Raw genomic sequence first — 13,221 nt, 5'->3', positions numbered from 1 at the left:
GGCAGGAAAACTACAATTGTTGACCATGTAACTGGTCAAAATGCCAAAAACTACCTTTCAGGACCATGTAACTGGATTTCTGGCCAAAGGAATGTGACGTAGGCCCTAATGGTAAACATTCCATTTGATCCTCCAGCCCTCTCTTCATTTCCATGGTACCCTGGAAGCCATGCACTCATAATGATCAGTAGTTCAAAAACTCTAATAATTTAGAAATAAAAAAGAGCCATAATAATGGTGATGATTCAAATGATGATTTGCTGTCCTGAAAACCAAAAGAATTAAGTCCACAGAAATAAAATACAAGTGTTAAAATGAAGTGTTTCACCTTCAACAACAGTAGTAAAATAAGAAAATGAACAATTTGTATATTGGGAAGTTTTTTCTTTGTTGAAATCTAAGCAGGCTTCCTGTAGAATAAGCATTTTCATGTTTTTCTTGGCATATATGAATTACAGACATTCTCAATTATGAATGCAATACTTCCTATAATTTAATTTTGGTTTTGAATACAGGAACATAGTTTCTCATAGAAAAATGGTCATACTGCAGTATTTCACAACTGGTTATTTGCATACCACCCTTACATTCTTTATGTTCACATAATCACTGCTTTGTAATTTAAGTTAAATTAGACCAATTTACATTTTATTATATACAACATAAGAAGTTCTCTGTGCTAACAATATCTTTCTATACATCTTAAAAACAAATCATAGCCATTACAATAAAAATGTTAATGTACAGCCTCAAATCAATATTATCACCAGTGACATAAATACAACTCTTAGGAAGTACTATAATAATAAGAATTGTTAGGTTCTTAGGTAACCAAACCTACACACACACACACACACACACACACACACACACACACACACACACACACACACACAGTTATAGTTTGCTAGCTGCCGGAATGCAACACACCAGAGACGGATTGGCTTTTAATAAAAGGGGATTTATTTTGTTGGTTCTTCAGAGGAAAGGCAGCTAACTTTCCACTGAGGTTCTTTCTTACGTGGAAGGCACAGGATGGTCTCTGCCGGTCTTCTCTCCAGGCCCCTGGGTTCCAACAACTTTCCCCGGGATGACTTCTTTCTGCAGCTCCAAAGGCCTGGGCTGAGCTACTAGTGCTGAGATGAGGAATGCTGAGCTGCTTGGCTGTGCAACATTGCGCTCTCTCATTTAAGCACCAGCCAATTAAGTCAAATGTCACTCATTGCAGCAGACACGCCTCCTAGCTGACTGCAGATGTAATTGGCAACAGATGAGGTTCACATACCATTGGCTTATGTCCGCAGCAACAAGACTAGGTATGCTCACCTGGCCAAGTTGACAACTGAATCTAACTAACACATGTCCACCCCTTGTCAACTTGGCAACTTCAGGCATCACCTTACACAGATGTAAAAAATTCTCTTCTTGATGTGGACCTGTGAATCTCAAAACAAGTTGTCTAGTGCCAAGATGCAAAGGAGGATACTCACAGGAAACAGATTTTTATTTCCATAGGGAGAAATTGGAAGAAACACAGATGTAAAACCTGCAGGGCAAGCGCCGTGGGATCTCAAAGTCTGAAAGTCATTTATCCTTCGGCTTTAGAAAGTGGCAGCCCCACCCCTTCCAAGGGCCTATGCAGTGGCCCACCTCTTTCCAAATCAACCTTGGGAAACATCGAGGAGACCACCTCTGGGCTCCACTCTCCAGGCATCAGGGCCACCCCTGGGCTCTCTGCCATTTCTGGGGCACACGCTAAACCCCTCCACATGGTGGCAGCCAGGCTCTCCCAGTCCCCCAAGGAGCGTGCTCTGCCTTCTCCAAGGCCTGAGGCTACACAACTCTTCCACTGCAATGAGAGGGGAGACTCATCCTTGCCCTTCAGGGTAAACTCACCCTCTCCATGTATATGGGTGGGTCCACTCTCCTGTCCGAGGTTTCTTGGCTTCAGACCCGAGCTTCCATGGTTCTCACTCTGCAAACTCCAATTTTTCCCTTTTGTGTCCTCCTTTGCCAAGATTGGCAGTAGTTCCATTTACACCAACAGTCTCTTCAAACACTCCAGGACTTCGTCATCAATCTCTTCACAGTTCCTCCAAAGTCTTCCCCTTAAGCCATTCAAAACACCGTTCAAACATATCTGGCATTTGCAAACCGCAGCAGCACCCCACTCTCCAGTACCAAAATCTGTTCTAGTTAGCTAGCTGCCAGAATGCAATATACCAGAAACAGAATGGCTTTTAACAAGGGGAATTTAATGAGTTGCTAGTTTACAGTTCTAAGGCCGAGAAAATGTCCCAATTAAAACAAGTCTATAGAAATGTCCAATCAAAGGCATCCAGGGAAAAGATGCCTTGGTTCAAGAAGGCCGATGAAGTTCAGGGTTTCTCTCTCAAGTGAGACGGCACATGGCGAACACAGTCAGGGCTTCTCTCTCGGCTGGAAGGGCACATGGCGAATACAGCATCATCTGCTAGCTTTGTCTCCTGGCTTCCTATTTCATGAAGCTCCCCGGGAGGCATCTTCCTTCTTCATCTCCAAAGGTCGCTGACTGGTGGACTCTGCTTTGTAGTGTTGCTCTCTCTGAATCTCTCTGAATCTCTCATTCTCTTTTTATAGGACTTCAGAAACTAATCAAGACCCACTCAAATGGGTGGAGACATGTCATCCCCTAATCCAGTTTAACAACCATTCTTAACTAAATCACATCAACCAGGGAGATGATCTCATTACAGTTTCAAATATACAGTATTGAATAGGGATTATTCTACCTTTATGAAATGGGACTTATATTAAAACATGGCTTTTCTTAGGGGGCATACTTCCTTTCAAACCAGCACACACACACACACACACACACACACACACACAACCCACTATGTTTGTTAAAAAATTATTATATCACATAAATCTATTGATATATTAATTTGTGGCTGTTCCTTCCCTACAGTCCCTCAACCCTTCTGCTCCCAGTATAGTCTTGTAACAAGACTCTATAGTTCTTTACCTCAGGGTTTTGGTTTGGAGAAAAGCAGAAGCATTCTGAAGTCTCTTTGATCTTTAACTCAGGGGAGGTCCTGGAGAGGAATGGAGGATCAATGATGGGGTAGAAATATTCCCCAAGACCTGGTGAAGGAGGAGATCTGTGAATCTGAGAAGGCAGAGATTAGGATCTTAACCTATGAACTGAGTTGTATAAAGAGAGTGGCCAGACCTCAGGGAGATTGACTGCTGGGTGCACTCAGGCTCCATCACAAGTATGAGGAGTCCCAACATGCCCAGCCTCCCACACCCCTGGGGGGGTGGGGAGTGTAATAAGCCAGCAATGCAATTTAATACAAAAACACGTGAAAAGGCTGGGACTCCCAGTGGTAACTAATTCCCAGTGGAACAGGTGACATTTGGAGGGATGGTGCTGGGTGAGGACTGTGATCACACTTGCAGTGTACTGACTAAAGAGCCCAGAAACTTAGTAGGAATGCTTCTGCTTTTCTCCAAACCAAAACCCTGAGGTAAAGAACTATAGAGTCTTGTTACAAGACTATACTGGGAGCAGATGGGTTGAGGGACTGTAGGGAAGGAGCAGCCACAAATTAATATATCAATAGATTTATGTGATATAATAATTTTTTAACAAACATAGTGGGTTGTGTGTGTGTGTGTGTGCTGGTTTGAAAGGAAGGTGGGAGGAGAGCAGAGGGAATTTTGAGACTGAGTGAGGATAAATTTCCCACTAGACATGCAACCACAGATTTAAAATCTAGCTGATTTAGAGAAAATTGTGAAAGGTAATATTATTTATACAACTCAGTTCATAGGCTAAGATCTTAATCTCTGCTTGCTATTATCAGTAAAATCACATTGCTAACAGACCTAACAATGTTTTATCAGCTTTTTTAAGGGAACTATAAATTTCAGTTAAGGACCTTGAAGACAGCAGTTTCAGTTAAAGCTGCTCATGTGCTTTGCTTACACACACACACACACACACACACACACAATACTCCCAGGGACGCATACTCATTCTACTCATTCTAGAACCTCAGCAATAAAAAACCAAACATCTCTTTCGAAAAACATTCCCTCTCAAGAAATACACCCAGTAACATCAAAAGAAGGACTGAATCTAGCACTGGGGGAAAATATCATCTCCATGCTATTTCTATATACTGAAATACAGAAATGTATGATACTTAGTAAGAAAAGCTATAGAAAGTATTTTGGAAAACTACATGCCTTTGGCCATTGGTTTAATTACTCTTTTAAGAGTTATCGACAAGAAGCTACCTTGAACTGTTTAAAATCTATTGTCAATTAAGGAACTAAATGTTCACAACACAGTCACATTGATTAATGCTATTAAAGTACATAAAATAAGACCTTTCTAGAGGTTTATGTATTGCCTTTATAAGAAAGACTCTACAATCAAGTATTTGGAGGATATATTTGAAAAATGAAGAAACTACTCAGTGTTAACATTAAGTTAGGAATTTTGACAACACTCACCAAGATCTCTTTCTTCTTCTAACTCAACACTCTTTATTCTGCTATTCATCTTTATAATGAATAAAATTCATTATAAAACTTGTAGAGTTTAATGGTCGCCTGCTGGGAATCCTGAATACCGTGCATGGTATTCACTTTTGAGAATTGTTACCTAGGGCTCATTTTTCTGCCCATTAGAAAAAAGGATCTCTTCTTTTAATGGAGTCCCCAGAGCATATGAGATTTTCATTCATTCAGATTCCCTAAATTAATCTTCCCCTAAATAGGAACTACTGAATTAATTCAAAGCGTATGTTGCTAAATAAGAAATCATTCTAGTTCCTATAAGCTACCAAGTCAAAATTTAATAAAAATAGAAAGACTAACTCTTCCTTAACTATGACCTCAACAAAGGTCATGTTGGGTTTTTCTCTCCTAGAGGTCTTAAGACAATAATTGGAAACAGGTAAAGCAGTCCTGCCACTCACCCGTCCCTGACTATTTACTCAATATGCCTCCTTTATGTTCTGTAACAGAGCCTAGTAAGTCCTCCAAAGGGAAGGAAAAGGAGACTAAAAATAATAAGAAAATAAAGGAGAATAGGTTGAAGTATGACAATGGAGCTTTATTTCATTCTAACTACAGCTTTAAGCTATTAGTAGAGAAATTTTAATAAAATACTGAGGTTTCCTATTACGGGTTTCATGATAAACAGTAATGCAGCTTAATAGCTTCCCACTCTGTGACTGGCTAATTATTCAACAGTAGTGATTTTTTTTTTATGGAAAGGTATACTTTTCTATACTTTTTAAAAGAAAATCAAAATGGATGTCACTACGAGATTATCATTATGCCAAAGGAAGGACATGATTTTTTTCAATGCTGCTTCTATTTTTGAAAATGTTTAGCTATAGATGCTTATATGTTTTTACTTTCTATGATTTAGCAAAGATCTCACTGCAAACAATACTTAGTATATTTTTCTAGGAATTGCTCACTTTTGAATGCTAAATGATATAAACTGTTAATGTTCAATACAGAAATCAAAATTCATGCAACAGTATAAATCTTGAGAAGTATTAAATCACACTGGGAAATTAACCTTTTCACTAATTTCTTTGTTCTTAAGTTGTCAGTTAATTGGAGCAATTTTTGCTTTCTGCAAAACAACTGAAAGATAAATAAAAATAAATAAATAAAAGCACACAGTAAGAAATCTGTGCTTAGTGAAATAGCAGACAAATAGAGTGCACATGTGTAGCCATCTGAGAATGAGAAAATCAAAAGTAATAAGCAGCATTAGAAATTTATTACAAAGAAATTATGCCAAGGGCCTCTGATAGCAGTTTTCTATGGAAATGTTCAAATTAGTGGATAAAGAAAAATACATTACAGACTGCACATTTGGACCCTACCGATAGCATTTTATACATGCTCTCATTGCATAATATTTGCTAACTATTCTAAATTAGCTTAGCCATAAATGCTGTAACACTGATTGAAAATTTGCTGGCATTTCATAAACAGCCAGTTATAATGAATGGCACAGTTTGATGCAATTGTCTAGAGCCAGAGGGGTAAGATATTGGGTAATCTTTGATGTCGTATAACAGATCCAATGAAATTAATAAATCTGAAAGCAATTGAGTATTCAGGCAGAGGCAAAAGCACGGAGAGAAGGAAGGTAGGTCATGAAATCTAAATAGATCTAAGAATCAAGCAAAAGTTCATCACTCCCATACTTCAGGGGTGTATACAGTGGGCTTCAAAATGATTCCAAACATCACAAATCCACAACAATTTGCTACTTCACAATCTAGATATGGGAGAAGGAATGGAGAAGAAGAGAAAAAATTATTTAAAATAATCTTTAACACCATCTTAATCAAGCCTTTAAAACATCTCCCAAATTTCAATATTTCAGAAATCAAATTCCATTACCAGGTGATATTTTCCTACCGCATCTCTGAATGCAGCAGCATTGTATTTCATCTCTCTTTAAATCTGCCGTGCCTGGAAAATATTAGGTGTTCAAAAATATTTCTGAACAGAATTGTCAAACGCTGGGAGAGAACATCTCCAGAATTTTAATTGGGAAGTGCAGCAGAAAACATATTTTATTCTATTTAAAAGTTAAATACACAAAATATGAAAGTAATTTTAGGCCTAATTCCTAGAGCTGTACTTTCCTATACCACAACCACTACCAATATTTAAACTTAAATTTAACTCTATAAATTAATGAAAATAACATTTAAAAATTAAAAGTTCAATTCTTTGGATGGCACCTGGCCACTTTCAAGTACTTAACAGCAATATGTAGTGAGCGGCTACTGCATTATGGAGCATTTTCTGTTGTAGCAGAAAAGTCTTTTGGACATTGCTGTCCTAGAGCATGTGAACATCATGTCATTTTCCCAACACATTCTCATTCCCAACACGTTCTTATATTCAATAATTCATTAAAAATTACTTATTGACTATACATTGCATGCTAGGCACTGAAGACACAAACATAAATAAAACCCACACCTCTAACAAAAATTACTAATCAAAATCAAGGTAAACATTTTTACATTTTAAGCCAGAGGAAGTAGGAATGGAGAGGAGAAAGAACTAAGCAGTATTTAACAGAGGCAGAAACTTCAAGACTTGATAAAAAATTGGAGGTGGTAACAGAGAAGTAAGAATCTACAATGACTAGTCTCAAACACGGAGGTCTGAATAGATAGTGTTGCCAATATACAAATCAGGTCCATATGATGAGGAACAAGTAGGGGATAGAGAAGAGATGATCATTTAAATTTTATATTTAGGTGCTTTTTAATGGCCATTTCCAGTATTCATGAGAAAGTTTGAGACTGGAGAGGTTGTGGGAATTAACAGTGTAGGGTTGCTACTTTGGTGAGATCACATAACAACAACAACAACAAAAGGGAATGTTGATCGTAAAAGCCAAGAAAAATTAATATTAACATTTCCTGACAGACTGGAGGAAAAACTGAAGTAAACGGGGTCATAGAAACCAAATGAAAGGAGTTTCAAGAAGAAACAACAGTTTCAAAGCTTCAAAAAGTCACACAGGAGAAATTAGAAAACTTGTCATTTCATTTGGTGATGGGTGTCTTTAACATAAACATTTCCCTTAAATGACAGTAGCAGAATTTAGGTAGCAAGAAGCCCAGAAATGAATGAGAAGGAAGAAGGAAAGGCATAAATAAACCACGATTTCCAGAAATAGCACAGATATGGGATGGAAGATGCAAGACATGAAGTGAGATGCAGATTAAAGAGAGGATGTTTATTTGTTTGCCAGTTTAAATGTGGTAAAAATTTGAGCATTCAGAATAAAGTCTGCTGTGACCAGAGGGTATACAGGCATGGGTTCATCTCAGCTGGACTGGACTGATAGCACTTTATCTCCAGAGCCACTGACCCTTGTTCAATGTTAGGGAATATATTAACTAAAGATAAATTATGTTCTCTAACCATGGATCCATGAGATGTTCCAGATGAGGATATTATCAATCCACCAGTACTATTTAATAATAATTGGATTTATAATTACACTCAATTTCGGTGAGCCTCATTCTAAGAGCTTTCCACCAAGAGCAGCTATGAGCTTCCTGCTACCAGATGCTTCTTGTATACACCAGCAGCAGTTAGAGACCTGGAGATGAAGTGCACCTGTGCCTGAGATCTCTGGAGCCCTTTCAATACATATCTTTCTTCTACTGTTCCTGTGCCATATTCTTTGCCTATAATAAGGTGTTTTGAGAGTGTAAACTGAGTGAACTGAGCTACATAAGCAGTACATTTTTTTGCATGTATAAGGTGATTAATGAATAATTAACATAGGCTAACATAAATCCATTGGCAGAAAAAAAAACACCACTCAGCTTTATCAGCCTCTCAAAGAATTTGTCATATGCATAATTTCTAGGTGCAACAATTATAATTTCTGAGGATAATTTATTTCCTGAAAGAAAAAAAAATCCATTTGTACATGCAAAAAATTTTTTTAATAGAAAGGAAAGCAATTTGGTCTAGTGTGCTGATGAAACATCTGACTAACCATCAGCATAGGGATATTTGGATAACTTATTTTCCATTCAAACTATTGTATTAGTGTAATTAAGAGATGCCATACATTTCAGGCACTCATACCTGCTTGGCTGAGTACTTTCAAGATTTTCCAACCACTTTGTCATTCCTCTACCTCTTCTAATTCCAATGAACCTCAGGCATCGGAATGTATTCTCTTCTATTTTGTTGTCATGTAGTTAAACACAAAGTTTGTTTAGAGTCTTAAGAGTGGGTCAAACCCCTTCGGTTCATGCACACAGGTCGTTTAATTACCTGCTTTCACATAAATATCTACAAGTACCCGGTAAAGGAGGCCAGATAGTAACATTCACAGACAGAAACAAACAGACTAATATAATGATGAAAACAGGAGATTATAAGGCAGTTTAATAAAGTGCCAAAGAACATGCATTTTAAGTCAGTTTAAATGAGGGATTAACCTCCAAGTGGACCATTACTAGTTACACGGCCTGGAGAAGGGTAGTTAATGTATTTGAGCTTCAGTCTCCCCACCTGGAAAATAGTGAAAACAACACTACTCCACAGTGTTATCACGAGGGCTAGAATAAGATAATGATAGAAACTGTTTTTCCAGTGACCAGCATCTAGTAACATTTTAATAAATGGTAGTGATTCAAATTCAGTGAACTAGGAAGCTATTTGTTCATGAATAAACTATTTAACCTGTCCAAATCTCAGCTTTCTAAAATAAGCGTAAATTTAACTTTTCCTAACAATTTTTATGAGCATTGAAAACTATAGATAACAGTGGAACTCTGACCCACTACCTCTGCACCAAATAGTCCAGTCAGCTAAGCCACAACTTCTGCAGTAATCAGCCCAGAACAACCAGAAGTGGTTAATAACTGCCAGCTTCCCTAATTTCTGCCCTCACTTACAACTCAGAATCAACAAGGGAAAGCCAAATACACTCCCCAAACCAACACATAGATGCCTAGCTTCTAGTTTATCCCACCTCTAGTTTCCTCATGCCAAAAGGCCCCAATCAGATCACAACTGAAGCTGTCTCAGTTTTTACATGTTAAAATTTACCCATTCCATGCCTGCCTGCCAAACACAACTGGTGGGGCTGAGTCCCTTGCTATAGTAAGCTCTGAATAATTAGCCTCTGCTTGTTCTCATATGGGTGGTCTTCTCTATGTACACAACATTATACCCGAAGCTCAATGTCCATTCTAAAATACATGCTACTATTGTTATTATTTTTCAGAAACAGACATAATGACATCATGTTCATTAAAGCTCACTCATACTACCATCTGCTTGTGAGGATGCTACTTTTCCATTAGGTACATAATCCAAATGCTTTAAGATGATCAACTGGTTTTCTCCCTACTTCATTCTCACAACACTTACTTTTCAACGACATGGAGCTGCTTGATCACTCTCCTTTTCTATTTTTATCATACATTCTTTTCCTTTCTATTGGCTGTGGATTCCAGGGTTCAACATTTCAGCAATTCTCTAGCCAATATTCTCATTAACTTTCAATTTCATATGCCTAGATAAACTCTAGGTAGATAACAGTGTTTTTATTCATTCCCAGAAATATTCTTCCTTTGAAAGAAACAGGGTTCCTCTCTTTTGAGAAACTGTCCTCCAACTCTATCCCCATTATTCAACAGAATGCTTCCAGTGTCATAGACTCCCCATCCTGAGAGTGAATGCTCTAGGACAGCGACTGAACAAACCGCGGCCAAGGAGAATCCTTCTCGGGCTATTCTGGATTTTCTTCTTAAGTGCAAGGTTGGGAATTTGTGATTGTAGAGATCTTGGAAACCATGTTTCTAGCCTGATGGGATAAACTGGACTGAGAATAAAATTCATATTCAAAGGGAAGAAGGAAAAAGAGTGTGTGTAAATATCATTCACTGCTATGGGAAACTGAAAAGAAAGAACAAACTCTGAGGATGTAGTGACAGGTTAATTGAGTCTGAGGCTATGTTTGGCAAACACCAACATAATGGGGTCCCCCAGAGATAAAGGGTAGACTAACAGTCAAACTCAAAACTTTGATAGTTCTGGCAACTAGCTAGGTGGGACATGGTTCAAACGGAACCCTAAGAATACAACATTGAAAGGAGGAGCATCATATACTCAAAATAGAAATGCACTAGCCTAATATATAAACGTCTAATGGATAATCCTTCAGATTATTAGACGTCTTGCAACGAACCATCCATTTGTCTCTGAGTTCTGGCAAGCGGTATTAAGTAGTGTACTAAAATCTTTTGCCAGAGTAGGACCAAGAAGCATTGTTTCTTTTTTTTGGGGGGGGGGAGGATGCAGAGGACTAAAAATTGCTATATTTGGGTCACGATGCTCAGAAAAATACACAGCACATATCCAGCGATAAACTAATGTGAGTTCACAATTATATATTAAGCAGCCAATGAATGTCAAGAAAGAAGCAACAGAAATTACTTTGATTTGAAAGACAGGATATCCAACCTCTTCTGAATCTGAAGCTTGCTAATTCTCTGACTTTGGTCAAGTCACCTATCTGCTCTGAATTTCACTCTCCTTATCTGTAGAAGGGTGAAGTGGATCATCTACTTTAGGGCGCTAGGGGCGCTACAGAGCCAGTAACGAAGTACAAAATTCCCAGCCTCTCCGCTAAGGAAATAAACCCAGTATCGACGCTGACTGTACTGCCACTTGAAAAAAGAATCAAATATCAGAAGAAGAGATAAACAAGTCCTAAAGAATAACTCATGAACCACCGCAAGGCGGCCTTATAAGCAAAATAAAAGGCAGAAATAATTATTTTAAAAGAATAAGTCAGTGGGGATGCAGTTCTAGACGATGTGAAGTACAGCTGGGCGGCCAGAGGAGGGAGACGTTCCGTCCCTTCCCCGGCCTTGGGGATTTTGCTCAAATTCCTAAAGTGACAGCCTGTCTCCCCTCAGCTCCGGGAAGGCGTGATTAACGAGGGAAATTAGCCCGCATGGGATGGAACTTGCCGGGAGGCCGCGCACGGGCGGACAGGGAGGTGGGCGCCGCCCGGCTGCACCCGGGCCTGCGGGGGAACGTCCGCGACTCACCGGCTCCGCTCTGTCCCCTGGCGCCGCGCCTCGCCCGCCTGTCCACCCGCGGCGGCGGCGGCGAGGCCCACCGGTCGTTACCCGGTGTCCCGGCAACCGCGGGGCGGCAGCGTGGGAGCGGGGCGGCCGCCCGCCCGGGGCCTGCCCGCTCGCGCTCCTGGAGCCCCGGCCTCCCCGACCTGCCCTGCGCCTTCCCCGCGTTTCCGCTCCAGACCCCGCGTCGGGGCGCGCTGCTGTAGGCCTGCGCCCGCACCGCCACCTCTTCGCTCCTTTCTTTGCTGCCCACCAAACTCCTTTTCCTCATTACTAAAGAGCGAAAGGATGGGGACGAGTCATCCCCCTTTCCTGTGATAGCAGGATTCGATAAAATAGGAGCACACATTTTATTAAACACCAAGACAGCGTTTCTGAGGGTAAATCCCTTATCCTCTTTATCACTTCCTCTTAAGAGGGAGACTTCCCAGCATCTTTTTGCCCCTTGGGACAATGCAAAGAAGAAAATGTGTGATAAGTTTAGTTTGGTTTAGTTGGTTGTTCTAAAGGGACTTTAGTAGTGAGGCATCTGAAAAAATAAAAGGAGGAAAGGAAAGCTTTTTCGTGTTTGGGGAGTTTGATAGGGGAAGGTGAAGTGAAGAATTCAAACCATTTGTCTATCACTAACAAAAGCACATTTTTTTGAGCATGGTCCTCCTCACAAATTTTTAAGTGACATAAAATGTATTATCTACACTTTGTTCTTCAGTGAATACATACTGAGACCAAAAAAAAAAAAGCTTCCAAGAATGACGCTTGCGCCTTCCACTATTCTCACTGACTGCCCTCTTGGATGAAATCAAGCTCTAGAGGATAAACTAAAGATGGTTAAAAACAAGATAAAGCTAAAATGAGTACTCTCACCCAGACAGATCATATTTCCAGGCAACTCTGGAACAGACAACGTCTTGCAAAGGTTAAGACAGCAAAATCTACCTGAAGATGCAATTCAATTAGTTATCCTTTCGCATGGGGGGTGAGGGTAGGGGATCTTTCCAGCCAAAGATGAAAAAAGAAGCAATAAAAGCAAACTGAAGAAAGATCTTATTCTTAAATTAATATATGCAGAAGCAGAGCTCTTTTGTAATTATATAATAGATTCCGGAATGCACTTTTCCCTTTCCCATCTCCTTCCATTATTTAAATTCACTTATTAGCAATACAATGTTAATTTTAAACTAAATTAATCATTTGTATACCCAGTAAATATGTATTTATGAGTGCTCAAAATATTTAACTGGATACTTTTGAATGTCATCTCAATTCTTCTCATAAAACAAGTGTGGTAGTTAGATTCAGTTGTCAACTTGGCCAGGTGAAGGTGCCTAGATCTGTTGTTGTGTACATGAGCCAATGGCATGTGAATCTCATCTGTTGCTGATTACAACTGCAGACGGCTAGGAGGCTTGCCTGCTGCAATGAATGATGTTTGATTTATTTGGCTGGTGCTTAAATGAGCGAGCTCAAGTAGCACAGCCCAAGCAGCTCAGCATACCTCATCTCAGCACTGGCCCCTCACCCCAGGCCTTTGGAGATGCAGAAAGGAATCACC

At 39.5% G+C, this 13,221-nt stretch overlaps 1 protein-coding gene across 10 annotated transcripts in view; it reads right to left on the bottom strand.

The window, feature by feature from the left end:
- Positions 1-11,738, bottom strand: part of CCDC178 (coiled-coil domain containing 178) — a 477,106-nt gene extending 465,368 nt beyond the window's left edge. For 9 of the 10 annotated variants that reach the window (XR_013165210.1, XM_077135675.1, XM_077135679.1 and 6 more), the window contains exon 1: positions 11,637-11,738. The gene's annotated coding sequence lies outside the window, so the exon portion shown is untranslated. Of the gene's footprint in view, positions 1-3,007; positions 3,420-11,636 lie in introns of those variants that run through there. The other variant, XM_077135676.1, reaches the window with a different exon arrangement.
- Positions 11,739-13,221: the final 1,483 nt, after the last annotated feature.

This window comes from Tamandua tetradactyla, chromosome 18 (genome assembly GCF_023851605.1).
Source record: "Tamandua tetradactyla isolate mTamTet1 chromosome 18, mTamTet1.pri, whole genome shotgun sequence".
NCBI lineage: Eukaryota > Metazoa > Chordata > Mammalia > Pilosa > Myrmecophagidae > Tamandua > Tamandua tetradactyla.
The sequence above is the reverse complement of the archived record's forward strand: the minus strand, read 5'-3'. Positions and strand labels throughout refer to the sequence as shown.